Source organism: Dipodomys merriami, unplaced genomic scaffold (assembly GCF_024711535.1).
Source record: "Dipodomys merriami isolate MVZ:Mamm:240054 unplaced genomic scaffold, mDipMer1.0.p SCAF_16, whole genome shotgun sequence".
In the NCBI taxonomy this organism is placed as follows: Eukaryota; Metazoa; Chordata; class Mammalia; order Rodentia; family Heteromyidae; genus Dipodomys; species Dipodomys merriami.
In genome coordinates, this window is record NW_027202937.1 from 13,186,466 (window position 1) to 13,202,257 (window position 15,792).

Genomic DNA, 15,792 nt, shown 5'->3' on the forward strand with positions numbered 1-15,792 from the left:
GGAAGTTAGTATTTATTGCTGACACCATGAGTTTTAGTACTTTAGAGTTTTCACTGGCATATAATTGGATTGGTCTCTTAAAATTCCAGGGCAAATGTGTTATATCTTAATAATTTTTTAAAGAATAACATTTTTAATTGATTCTATATTTACACTCAGTTGGATATTTACCCTTTTTATATTTATTCTTTGTTGAGTTGCATATTTGAATGGAGACATAGCTATAATTTACTTGGAAAAACTAATAAGAAAAATAAAATGAATTAATTGTAATAGGTTAGCTATTTTTTTTTTGCATGGGGCTTGAACTTAGCCCGAGGTGCTATCACTTGAGGTCTTTCACTCAAAGCTAGCACTCAAAGTTACCATTTTGAGCCACAGTACCACTTCTGGTTTTCTGGTGGTTATTTAGAGATAAGTCTCATGGACTTTCCTGCTGGGGCTGGCTCAGATCTTAGCCTCCTGAGTAGCTAGGATTACAGGCATGAACCACTAGTGCCCGGACTAATTTTGAACACTGTACACAAAGAGAGGGATAGATAGGAGCATAAATTAAACTAATTTTTTAAAAAAGATAAACTAACTTGTAATTAAATTAAAATCAATTATTTTTCCTAAGACATATTAACAACTTTAGTTGAAAGATCATTTTATTTATAACAATTTAATATACACTGAATAACATAGAAAAATATTTTTAACCTTTGAAAACCTCAAAATGAGGCAGGAAACACAAATTTTTAACAAAATAATAAATCTGTAAATAATTTCTGTAAATATTTCATCTTTACATAGTACACACAAAAAATTATATCTATATGGAAGAACAATGTTTCTAACAATATAAGACAACGTATAGGAAAGTGGCCCCATAAGATGATAATGAAGCTTCATGATTCCTGTAGTCCTGTGACACTGTAGCTGTTAAAGTGTCATGGTGTGGTATAGTATTTGAATGCTGCTCTAAACAAACCTGTGGTACTGTCAGTTGAATGGAAGCCTGGCACATAAAATTATGGGCAGCACATAATGCTTCATAATGATAATAAATGATTATGGTACTTATTTATGTATTTACCCTACTGTACTTTGTATTATTATTTTGAGATGTTCTCCTTGTTTTAAGTTTTACTGTAAAAAATAAAAGTATGCCATGTTCCATTGATTGCAATCAATCTTACACTTGCTGACTGTCCTGTGTCATTCTGTTATTTTCTCTGTGCGTTGACTTAAGTTCTTGCTGTGGTATTTATTCAAGGTCGAAGGTGAAATAGGCTGCACAACAAAAGCTCTGTGTGTGGGTACCAAAGGATCAAAGTGTATGTATGGAGACACGATAATGTTGGCCCAATAAGAAAATTAATGATAATTTCTTAGATATTAGCCACCTTGTTAAATGATACACAACTGTACACAGAATATACAGTAATGAGACTATTTTTAAATTAAGGAGTCACTATTTCATAAGTATATATTGTTTCAGTTGACTTCTGAAAGAGTACAATTAAGTTGGAAGCAATGTGATTGGTTGGTTATTAAGGCTAAGATTAGATCATGAAAGATCTTTGGCTCTTCGATGAGTATTTCAAATCAGTACTACTTCACAATATTTAAGATTTGTGGGCATACAGAATAGTTTTAAATAGCATTTGCCAAGTATTTGTCACAAGTTGGGTAACAGAGAAAGGAGACACTAAAATGGAATCAAATGCACTGTTTGGAGGGAGGAATGTGCAGAAATGGGCATAGGAGAATCTGAACTGTCCTTTAAGGCTCAATACCAGACTTGGTACATTCACATGGGAAGACCAACATTAAAATGGCCTATCAGATTTGCTCCATATTGGGAAGACATAGCTTGCATCTATAACCTTCTTTGGCAAGTCACTGATTATTTGACATGCATTGGTGAGGTGGAGCTGATGCAGATTCTAAAGGAGTGATTATTGAAAGCCAGCTACGAATGGTGCTCCCAGCAACTGGGCACAAGCTCTTCCTGAATGGGGCCGCCCTAAGCTGTGCACCTCCATGTCCACCTCACCTAATTGGCTGCTCAAATGTTAGACTCTCTGCAAAATTCCACTTGCTTTTTTAAAAATAAGGTATGCTAATGGGAGAGAAACATTTATCTCAACTTTTTTTGTTGGTGGTCATGGAGCTTGAACTCAGGGCCTGGGCCCTGTCCCAGAGCTCCTTTGCTCAAGGCTACTGTTCTACCACTGTCAGCCACAGCGCAACTTCCAGTTTTTGAGTGGTTAATTGGAGGTAAGAGTCTCATGGGGACTTTACTGCCTAGCCTGGCTTCAAGCTACGACCTTAAGATCTCAGCTTCCTGAGTAGTTAGGATTACAGGTGTGAACCACCAGGTGCCTGGCTATTTATCTCAACTTTTAAACAGCAGCCAAATAAATGTAGCTTATCATATATTCTCTGTGTTGTCTTTCTGAAAGCATTCTTTAGAGCCTATTTTATTAACCTCATTGTCTTTTCTACATCTGTTCTTTCCAACTTCCTAAGTGATACACTCGCCATACTCCATAGGACACCAGAATGGGTGGAGCTTTGGATACTATATATACATATATGTGTGTGTATACTATATACATGTGTACATATGTGTATATATGTGCTATATATGTACATGTACATATGTGTGTGTTATATACATATATGTATGTATGCACATAAATGATCAATCTACCATATATCTATGGTATCCATATATGTCAAATATATGCATATATATTGGATATACATATTGCATACATATATCTATATCTATAGCATACCCTTATGATGCAGAAAACAAAGTGAACAAAGATGAAGGTTTACATGGTAGAGAAAGTCTAGTTCCTGTTACTTTCTTCTACATGTACAGCATATAAGAGCCAGATAAATTCTCTCATAGTATAACTTGATCCAGTGAAGGAAGAATAGAATGACCATAGCTTAGGGAAGAGGAAAAGGGGGGTCAATAAAAAGTAACTACAGATTTATACTAATTCTCAAAGCAAAATGAATTCATAATGGCATCTCTTTTCTTTTGTGAGCAGACAGAATGTGTGATAGTTGTCCCAGGTCAGGAATTCCTTTGGAATAACAACAAAAATTCTGTTTAAACTTTTAGAAGGAATGACAATTGGGGAAAAAAAAGAAGATTTTTTTTTTAATCGAAGTGTTTTGAATTTGATATAATCTGATTCGCATTGCCAGAAAATCACCAATTACAATTACCAAGTGAGAGGTTAGAGCTGAGAAAAGAAGCTAGAGAAAAAAACACTTTAGAGAGAACCTAAAATGAGGTCTTAAAGGAATTAAAACATCTGTTTCTTTCTTGGATCTTGGATCTGTTATACATTGCTGCATAAAAGAATTATCTAAACTCATTCTTTTCTGATTAGATTGGATAATTCTTTTTTCATGTGGACTGGTTTAGCTGACCACGGTTGGGCTCTCTCATATGAACTCATTATGGTCAGTTGATACTTTGGTAGGTAGCTGGGTGATCACGAACAGCCTCAAATTCCAGAAGCTTCAAGGTTGTTATGTGGGCACCTCATTCTTCTGTTACTTGTCCTTTCCTGCAGGCCTGTCTTAATCTCATTCATTCATTTTAGGGCTTCAAGTGCAGTAAGAGAAGTGGCATTAATATGTAGGCTTTCATAAAAGAAATGCAAATCAAAACAACGTTGAGATTCCACCTCATCCCCATTAGAATGGCTATAATCAAGAAATCTAATAACAACAGATGCTGGAGGGGATGTGGCCAAAAGGGAACCCTACTGCATTGTTGGTAGGAGTGTAAACTTGTTCAACCACTTTGGAAAGCAGTATTGAGATTCCTCAGCAATCCCACTATTGGGTATTTACCCAAATGATCACAAACAAGGCCATATTAAAGCTACCAGCACAGCTACGTTTATTGCAGCATTATTTACCATAGCTAAGATATGGAACCAACCCAGAGGCCCCTCAACAGATGAATGGATCAAGAAAATGTGATATATATACACACACACACACACACACACACACACACACACACACACATACACACACACACACACACACACACACACACACACACACACACACACACACACACACAGAGGAGTGGAATTCTATGCCTCCATCAGAAAGAATGACCCTACCCCATTTGTTAGGAAATCAAAAGACTTGGAAAAATTACATGAAGTGAAGTAACTCAGACCCAAAGAAACATGGGTCCCATGGGTTCCCTTATTTGCAATAAGTAGTATATGTCTAGGATAATCTTACCAGACAAGCAGAAAAGGTCAAAAGTTATACACGTATGGCCATATAAGATGATGCTAAGTGAATGAACCCCAAGATAGGGACACAGAGATGTTTTTCTCTGATGCTGTTTTTGATGCACTAGATGATTTTTTTGTTTCTTTTGTATGTTCTTCCCCCTATCGTTTATCCCCTGTTGTCACTGTATTTGATCCCGGTGCCCTGCATCTTGTATATACATTTTTTCTAATTTGGAGAGGGGAAGGGAAATAACAAAATGCTAAAACAAGGACACAGGTTGACTCATTCTAACAATGAGATCTACACGACACTATGTTGAAAACAAACTTTTCAACTATGGGGAGGGCAGGCAGGGGTGGAAGAAATTGAGGGGGTGGGAAGGGAAGGGATAGTAGGGGAAAAACAAAGGACAAAGGAGGGGGTAACAATGCTCAACAGGAAATGTACTCATTACCTTACTCATGTAACTGTAACCCCTCTGTACAGTATCTTTACAATAAAAATATTTTAAAAATATGTAGGCACCATTTAACCCTCCACTTGTCTCACAAATGTTAGAGTTCATTTGGCATGAACAAGACAGGTGGCCAACCTAGAATAGGATTAGAGCATATGAACACACTCAAGAGTAAAGCAAATCCCTAAGCTGATGATGTGGTCACTGAGTAAACAACAAAACTAGAACATTATTTTAAATATTCTCTTCTTTAATATTGCTTTCACTTGAAACTCAGCTGACTGAGGCACATGATCTCCAGAGGAGAAAGATTCCAAACTATATCAGTCTAAAAGCTGGAAATCTAAGAATATTTCCATTCATGATATTGGTTGCAAAGATTCCATGTTTTGCTAACAAGGTATTTCTTTTTTTATTTGTTTTTATTAGCATGAAGGAATTATATTATTTTCATACATGCATCTAATGTACTTTTGTTATATTCAAGCCTCTATTACCCTTATTTTCTTTACTTGTAAAATTGGCTATAGATTTATCATACATAGACTTTTTTATGTTAAATAACATCATATTACTCTTAGTTTCTTCAGAGCTTTGTTCATGAAAAAACATTAGATTCTGCATCTATTGAAATGATGATATGACTTTGTCCTGGATTTTATTTATATGATAGGTTGCATTTATTGATATTTATATGTTGAGCAACCCTTGAATTACTGGTGTAAAAATATTAATCATGTGTGTGATGATTAATCTTTATATTAATCTTTTAAGTGTGTTGTTGAATTTGGCTTCAAAGCATTTTATTGAGTTTTGTATCTAAATTTACTAAGGATGTGGGTCTATCATGGATGTTTTATGTGTCTTTATTTTTCCATCAAGGTATTACTGTTTTCATAGAATGAATGTGGAAGCTCTGCATTTCTTTCTATTTTGTGGAATCGTTTGAGGAACAATCATGTTAGTTCTTCCTTGAAGATCTGCTAAAAAAAAACAAACAAAAAACCAACTTAGTGCTGGTGTCCCGTCCTATGGGTGTTTTTCTAATTGGAAGAATCATGTAATGATTCAATTGTATTTCTCATTTTATATCAAAGTAGGATTTTGTATCCCTCTGATTAAATTAGTGTATAGAAATGTATTCATTTCTCCTAGATTGTATCCATTAGAGCATAATTTTTGAAAAGATTTCCTAATGTTCTCTCCATTTCACTGGTGTCTATCATAATACCTCATGTCCCATTTCTAATCTTAATAATTTGAATCAACTCTCTTTTACATTTTGTTAGTTTGACTAAGGGTCTTCCAACTTTGTCATTTTGAAGACCCTTCTCTGTTTCATTGATCTTTTGCATGGTTCTTTTGTTAATTTCTTTTCTGGTTATTATTATGCCTTTTCTTCTGTTCTTTTTGATTTTTGGTTGATTTTTTTCTAAGATGCTGATGTGCATCGGTATGTTATTTATTTGCTATATATCAGATTTTTTTTAAAATCAGGCACTTACAGCTATTAACTTCCATCCTATGAGTGCCTTCACTGTATCCCACAAGCTCTGCTATTTATTTTTTTCACTTGATTCCTGGATGTTGTTCATTTTTCCTCTGTTTTTTTTTTCCAATGGTCAATTGAATGGTCAAAAGTACATTTTTTTTGAAATTTTTTAAATTGTGAAAATACTGTGTAGAGGGGGTATAATTATATGGGCAAGATAATGAGTACATTTCTTATCAAGCATTGTAGCCTCCTCCTTTGTTTCCCCTTCCCATCCCTTCCCATCCTCCCCTCCTACCCCCCATCCAATTCTCCTCCCACCCCCCACCAAAGTTGTAAAGTTCATTTTTCCACATAAGGACTTGTACATCTCATTGTTGCAATGGATCCACCTGTATCCCTATTTAAACGATTTGTTTTTTCCCTTCCCCTCCACAAATTATACCAACATCAAATGCAGTGAAAGCAAGGGTTATACCATGGGGGAGGGACATACAAAGCAACAAAGAAATCATCTTATAAATGTGTTAGAAACAATCACTTGAAAGAAAAAAAACATTTGAATACATATCTTAGGGTTCATTTCATTAACATCAACTTATCTGACCTTTTTTGCTTGTCTCACACATATACTAGTTATTGCAAATAAGGGAAACCATGGGACCTAAGTTTCTTTGGGCCTGGCTTACTTCACTTAAAATAATTTTTTCCAAGTCTTTCCATTTCCTAACAAATGGGCAATGTCATTCTTTCTGATGGAGGCATAGAATTCCATTGTGTATATATACCACATTTTCTTGATCCATTCATCTACTGAGGGGCATCTGGGTTGGTTCCATTTTAATATTACATATTTCTATGTTTTATAGCTTCTTTTGCTGTGTTCCCAGATATATTCCATTATTGTTAATATATAAAAATATTTCCTGCATATTTTTGGTATTTGTTAAAATGTACTTTATAGCCTAAAATGTGGTCTATTTTGGGAAACGTCCCCTGAGCTGCTGAGATATTTGTATATCCCTCATCTGTGAGATGTGCTGTTATGTAGATGCCTCCTTAGACTATTTTCTCTGTTCAATTTAATTCTGAAATACCTTTGTTAAGGTTTTGTCTATATGATCACTTTGCTAATTAGAGTGGGATTTTGAAATCTCCTATAATTCTTGTACCTGGAACTATTTGTATCTTTATACCTTCAGGTTTATTTTCTAATCAACCTAAACAGAAAATTGAACACATCACTGCACTGCTTTCTCATGACAGATATTTAAAATGTTGAAATAATAGTACTGTTGTGACAGCATGGAGAGAAAAGTAACTGAAATGTTTTATAAACTGCTTATGTCAGCAGTTTTTACGTAAAATTAAATTCTACTAATAAAATTCTGACTAGTTCCTATGAGATTACTTGACTGCATATTCTCACTGAAGTCTGTAAGTTTGGCACTCTCAAAACAATGGCTTTGAACCCAACTTTGTTCAAAAGTGACTTTGTTTTCCCCTTTCTTTTACCTTAAAAATGCATCATTTTATATTTAGAAGACAGAAAACATATATTTTTTTAAATCATCTGGTAATTGCTTGTCCAAATCAATTGAAAATCACTTTGAATTTTGACAACTTATTCTTTTTTCCTGTCCTCTATGTGAAAAATCTTTTCTCCTTAATTCCATGAGTAGTTGCTTTACATATCTTTATGATGGTTATTCCCTTAAGACAGAGAGAAGAAAGACAGTAGCACTAGGAATTAGTGTATTGATAGCCATCCTCACTATTTTCTGCAGTATTAAAGCTTTGTTGCATTTGATCATGTAATCTCCCCGAATGAATACGAATAATCTTTACAGATCCAGATATAGAACATTTTTTGTAAAGCCAAAGAATTAGTTAGGGAAATGTTTTAAGTACTCAATTTTTTTTCTAACAAGGAAGGCAAACTCTAGGGATCTCATTACTTTACAGCCTATGTACAGTGACTAATAGTAATGAACTCATTTTCACTATATCCCCAGGGTTTCTGTCATACACTGGAATAGTGGAGCTGTTTAAATATGTTTTATTCCCATGCTCAATGTAGCCATTTAAAAGTTTCCAGTGTTTATACTATTTCATCGTGAGATCTCTAGGGTGATATCTCTGGGAAGAAAAGAGATAATGAGGAGCTAATTATTGTACAGGGTAATGTACATATCTTATTCCATGTTTTTTTGGTAAACACCATTCAGAACACAATGGAACAGTGGGTCATCACTCCAATATAAAGATCAACTTTTAATTCTTGAATTTTTCGATGAAATCAGTATCATCATTTATTCCTTTAAATTGAGAAAGAGGAGAAAGAGTTAGTAGGCACCTCTGAGAAATAGGCCTTAAAATGGGCATTTTCTTGTGATGCATTCCAGAACAATAGACACAGTGATCTTCAGCATATAATTATTCTGCTTACCAGAGTAAGCATCTTTCACGACACAATCTAGGTGACCATGTAAATTATTTGCTAAAATAGAACATTTTTACAAGGGGAACATTATTGAAAATATGTGTAAAACTGAATACTGAGAATTTTTTAAATGTACTCACAATGATCATTGCACTTACATGATGGATTAACCTTGTACTGTAGCCAGAACATATTAAACTGCTCAGGAAAGCTGTTTGAAGATTTCCTCAAGAACTTAACATGGCACTGCCCTATGATCCAGTGATATCATCTCGAGCATTTGTCCAAAGGATTACAAGTCAGGATAGAGTAAAGCCACTTGTACAACCATGTTCATTGATGCACTATTCACTACATCCAAAGCATGGCAACAGCCCAGATGCCTTTCAATTGATAAATGGATCAAGAAAATGTAGTATATCACATTGAGATTCCATCTCACCCCAGTTAGAAAGGGTGTTATCAAGAAAATAAATAGTAAAACAAAGGAGGAGGTAACAATGCTTGATAAGAAATGTTCTCATTATCTTGCTCTTGTAACTGTAACCCCTCTATACAATATTTTACATTAAAAAAGTATAAAAAAATTTTAAAAAGAAAATAAATAGTAGATACTGGTAGAGATGTGGCCAAAAGGGAATGCTACTTCACTGTTGGTGGGAATGTAAATTGGTTCAACCAGTCTGGAAAGCAGTATGAAATTTTCTTATGATCCAGCAATCCCACTCCTGGGCATTTACTCAAATAATCACAAACAAGGCCACACTAAAGCTACCAGCACAACTATGTTAATTATTTGTCATATTTACCATAGCTCAGATATGGTAAATATCAGTATATGAATGGATCAAGAAAATGTGGCATATATACACAATGTAATTCTATGCTTCCATCAGAAAGAATGACATCCCCCCATTCATAAGGAAATGGAAAGACTTGGGGAAAAAATCATATTAAATGAAGTAAGCCAGACCCAAAGAAACATAAGCTCCATGGTTTCTCTCACTTACAATAATTAGTATTATGTCTAGGATACTCCTAGAAGAGGATCACAATAGCTCACTAGCTATGTACATATGACCATATAAAATGATGTTAATCAAAATGAACTCCAAGATATGGAAACAAGAGTATTTGTTTTGTTTTTGTTTTAATGTATTGTGTGAGTTATTTCTTTTTCTTTCATTTTTTCCCTTTGGTTTATCCCTTGTTGTCACTGTTTTTTATTTTGCTACCCTGTGTCATATATATATATATATATATATATATATATATATATATATATATATAAATGTATGTATGTATGTTTATCTAATTTGGGGAAGGGGAGGGGAATAACAAAATGGTAAGACAAAGGACAAAGGATGAATCAATGCAACAGTGATACTCACAAGACACTATGTTGGAAATGAACTTTACAACTTAGGAGGGGGAGTTGAGGAGAGGGAAAATGGGAGAAAATGAAGGGGGTGGTAACAATGTTTGACAAGAAATGTACTCATTACCTTACTTACGTAACTTCAACCTCTCTGTACATCACTCTTACAATAAAAAAGAAAATGTGGTATATATACACAATGGAATTTTACTCATCCATTAGGAAAACTTGGATGGACATGAAAAAATTATGTTAAGTAAAGTAAGTCAAGCCCAGAAGGACAAAAGAATGCAGGTTCTCTCTCATTTGTGGAAGCAAGAGGTAATCTCTAAATATACAAGTAAACACACCAGAATCATATGCTAATGTGCACAAATATATTAGCTGAAGTATGGAATATGCAGAAGTAAATTCAAATGGTGTAATTTCCTTAGAAAAAGCAACTCAGGATCCAAAAGAATGAATATCAGACGTCTAGTATTTGAGATGGAAGGAGATCAAGATGAGGAAGGTAGACCAAGGAAAACACAAACTGGGGAGAATGCAGTCATAAAATTCAATATATATCCTGTGAAACTAGGAAAATTGTGAGGTGGGGTTGTACAAGTACTTAAAGGTAATAAAAATATAATTTTTTGAAAAGTTCTAGACTCCTGATCCACAGATGCTGTAAGTTAATAACTTCTTTTTTTGGATCAATGCTTGTAGTATGTTGCACATGTATATACAGTCTTGTGTGTATATACATATTATGTGTATACATATACATTGTGTTATTTTTCATATTTTATCTGATACATATTTTCTGTTGGTTGTGGGGCCTGAACTCTGGGCCTGGGTGCTGTCCCTCAGCTCTTCAGCTCAAGGCTAGCATTCTATCACTTGAGCCACAGTGCCACTTCCAGCTTTTTCTGTTTATGTGATGCTGAGGAATTGAACCCAGGGCCTCATGCATGCAAGGCAAGTATTCTACCACTGAGCCACCTTCTTAGCCCCTGATACATTTTCTTAAATGAAGTTTTTATTTTTTCCCTGACTCAAAATCTCATTGTTCTACTTCAAATATATTATTTGATATTCTACTTGTTCAGATTTGCTGGACTCCTTGGGTGGTAAATCTCTCATTTCACTTATATTTTTAAAACTACTGAATTTCCTTTTCTGGCAAAGAACTGTCTATCACTACAGGTTCAATGTTTTTAAGAACACTTCTGCATTATTTGAGTCAGAAGCTGGAGCTGTGTGTTTCAATATTTTGTGGAAGTAGCTAAGTTTATTTGGGAATTAAGTAATCATGGGTGGGATAAATCACTGAATGCCTTAAATGGACTATGTCTCATTCTGTATTATCACATAGACTTATATGTAAGTCAAGCATGGTATTTGGGGACCACTGACAACTTCCCTCAGAAGACTTACAAAATACACAAAATGATACCAATCATTTGCCAGATTGCTTTTTAGTTTCTGATGACTTTCATAAAACTTAGCTTGAGAAGCCATCCAATCACATGATTATGGCACCCAGCCTACAGCCTTGTCCTCTGGAGTTCATCCAGGATCAGTGCCTACCAGGAACAGCAGACAGTTATAATCCCTGATGAGGCAATTGCGGAACACAGCAAGGAGATTCACATGATTTTAGATCTATCAAATAGTCTTAAACCATCAAGGAACAAAGAAAGCAAGTCCAGCCAACCTCATCACCTGATCAATGGCCCAAATCAGGCATCAAACTCAACCTACTTGTAGAGTTTACCAGGTGTCCCATCAAGAGACTGTGAGGACTAAATGGAGATGATCTATCCTCACAAAATGAATCTGTCTAACAGTACAGTGTCTTTTGAGTTCAATCTCTTGTACTAAACAACAAAAACAGGAATATTGTACCTGGTAAAGCTATCCTTTAAAACTAGAAGTGAGAAATCCAGGCTCATGCATGTAATCCTAGTTACTAAAGAGGCTGAGATCTGAGGATCATGGTTCAAAACCAGCTCAAGCAGATAAGTCCCTGTGAGACACTTATCTCCAATTAACCATTCAAAAAGCCAGAAGTGGGGCTGGGCCTAAAGTGGTAGAGAGCTAGCCTTGAGCAAAAGACAGGGACAGTGCCTAGCCCTGAGTTCAAGCCCTACCACTGACAAAAAATAGAAGAGAGATAAAGTATTTTGCAAATAGTGAGAATTTTTCTCACTATTTGATAGGCTTTATATGAAATCATAAACTGATTTCTTCAATGAGAAATGAATGGATACTACCAACATAAAAACTCACCACTTAACAATATAAAACTTACTAATAATAGCAAGGACATAGTCATAACCAGATTTCTGTAATATTTTATTAAAAAATACATAAATTCAATGCTGGCATAAAGTTTTTTAAAGAGAAATAAATAAGACACAAAAAATGTATTGGCTTAACAATGTGAGGACAAGGAAAGAAGTAAAACTATAGAGACTTGACTGTGATCAAAGTCATCTTACTGTGATCTTAATTAAAATAGTATAACCAGAAGATACTTTATACAAGTCACATTGTAACTAGAAAAGAGAAGTTTGAAATAAATTAATATTAAAAGAAAAAGATCAAAGTATAGCTACACAAAATTCATCAAATCATAAGAGAAAACAGTAAGAGAGATAGAAAGGAACAGAGGAAAGCCAAGCACCAATGGTTCATGCCTGTAATCCTAGTGACACAAGAGGCTGAAATCTGAGAATGGCTGTTCGAAGCCAGCCCAAGCAGGAAAGTCTGTGAGACTCTTATCTCCAATTAATCACAGAAAATGTTGGAGGTGGTGCTATGGCTCAAGTAATAGAGTACTAGCCTTGAACAAAAGAGCTCAGGGATGGTGCCAGGCCCCAGGACTGGCAAAAAAAAAAAAAAAAGGAATAGAGGAACTACAAAACAAGAAACAACAAAACACCAGTAGTGAGACCTTATCTATGAATGATTACTTTAGAAGGGCTGAGTACATTGACTCATGGCTATAAAGACATCTACATGGAAAGGCAAAGGGAAAATATAGCAATCTAAGGCCAGTCCTTGGCAAAAGAGAAGATTCTATCCAAAAAGTAACTGAAGCAACAAAGAACTAGGAACATGACTCAAGTGGTAGAGTATCTACCATTCTTCAAGCAAGCAGGAAGCCCTGAGCTCAAACCTTAAGAGTTCAAAAAATATATATTAGATATTATAGATTCAGTACTCCAATCAAAATACACAGAATGACTGCATAGATAGTTGAAATAGCCAACTGTAGGCTGCCTAGAAGAAACCTAGAAGAGGCTTTAAAGGTACACATAGATTTCAAATAAAATACTTTTAAAAGATATCCAATACAAACAGAAATCAAAAAGAGCAAGGATAGCTCTACATAACACAAAATGGACTTTAAATATCCAGTGAGACCTTAGAAAAGACAAAATATGAAGGTGAAAAGACATGGTCACTATACAATGACTAACGCATCAACTCACTAAAGGAATATTTCAATTGTAAGTATGTATGCATGAAGAGCTTAGATATTAGTTCACCAAAGAGACATTTCAATTGTAAATACATGGAATATCACTTAAAGAAAATATTAATAGATATTAAAAGAGAGACTGACCACAGCTTAATATCCTACTTTCCACAGACACAAATCCTCCCAATAGGAAATCAATAAGGGAACACTGGATTTGACCTACACTTTAGAATATATGGATTTATCGATCATGTACATAACACACCATCCATGCACAACAAAACCCATATTCTTCTCAGAGTACATTGTCCAGGACAGATTCTATGTTAGGCTATCAAACAAGTCTTTCAGTAATAAACTTGTACTTAAACTTAAAAGGTAATTAGGAATTTTCAATTGATATAGGTCATCTTTCAAAGAGCACCTTCCATTTTTATATAGAAAGGCTTTTAGTTGGCCATAAAACCTTGTAAAAAGAATGTAAAAATGAAAGAAAATAATAAGATATTAAAATATTATCTACATATTGAGATTTTATTATTACAGTAAAGGAAAACATCATTTTTTACAAAAATATTTCTGTCTTAATAGAGTTGATGCCTCTATCAAAAATACTTTTAACAATTAAAAACCAGATACCAGTGGTTCATGCCTGTAATCCCAGCAACTCAGGAGACTGAGATCTGAGGATTGTGGTTTGAAGCCAGCCTAGGCAGGGAAGTCCATGAGACTCTTTTTTTTTTTATTGTAAGAATACCATACTGAGGAGTTACAATTACACGGGCAAGATAACGAGTACATTTCTTATCAAGCATTGTTACCTTGAGACTCTTATCTCCAATGAACCACCAGAAAACAAGAAGTGGAGCTGTGACTCAATGTGATAGAATGCTAGCCTTGAGCAAAAGAGCTCAGGGAAAGTGCCCACACGCTGAGTTCAAGCCCCACCACCAGCAAAAAAGCAAAAAACAAAAAAAAACACAAATCTTTAACAATTAAAGAACAGAAATGTAAGTGCTAATTGTATCATAAATGACTCCCAAATGGGGAAATCCTATGCAATGCAGCCATTATGTGTTCTAAGTTTTCTACTTTGTAGACCATTAATAGGCAACCTTAGCCTAATGTAGAATTGAGGCAGAAAATGAAACGATTTGGTACAACTCATGCCTTTCATCATTAATACAACACCCAGCATACAGCTCTTCCTGCCATGGTGACAAAATCCTCACATCAGTGGGAAGATGACATCACACTGAAGGTCTGTCGGTGAAGAGTTTTGTGAGAAGGTTAAGCCACGGACAGCTCCTTGAAAGGCATTAATTGTAACTGTGGGATTTATTGTCCCAAGACCCCAGTCCAAAAAAAAAAAAAAAGGCCTATTATTTTCTGTGTTTTTATAAAGGTCCAACTTGCTCTGGGATATTGGATGTAACCCCTGGAGCCTTTTATACCCTAAAGTGTTCCACGTTCTGCTAAAAGCAATCTTTGGGACAAACTCAGGCTTCCTTCGTCTCTGACAATGATGATTTTTCTCTTCACAGCAAGATTTATTACATTAACCAAAATGGCATAAGAAAGCAACTAGCCTGATGTTCTCAGGTTGCATGACAAGCAGAGAACTCACACACTTAAATATGCTGAGGTCATAGACAGAGGAGAAAACAACAGAGAATGTGGACAAAGTAGAAGGTCAGTATCAACATCACGCACTCAACTCCTGTACTTCATATCACTCAAAGAGCAGATTTTTAATAATCTTATTATAAAAATTAAGTATGCAAAGTGATGATGTTAGTTATCTTGAAATAGTTGTTTCACAGTGTATACATAGATCAAGATACCACAAGACATTGCATTGTGTTCTGTACATGTATAAAAGTATTACTAGTAATTAAAATTATAATAATCCCATTAGAAATGAATATAGTAAAAATTAGAAAACTGTCTTATTATGATACTATGGAACTATAAGTAAGTGTTAAACCATTTATTTGCCCTGTAGTGGTTAATTTCAAAGTAGAGAGAAGTACACCTAATAATGTGATTTAAAAGTAGAGAGAAGTACATCTAATAAGGTTTTCATTTTCATTTTCATTTTCTACCAAGGAGAAAATCAATGCTTCATTTTTTTTCTACATAGGGTATTTATTCATTTATTTTTGCTAACTTATTTCCCATCTCTTTTTTTATAAATAAGAGAATGCTAGAAAACAAATCATATAACAGATGAAGTATCACACTGCCACTTGTTTTAAACTAATATAATCAAGCA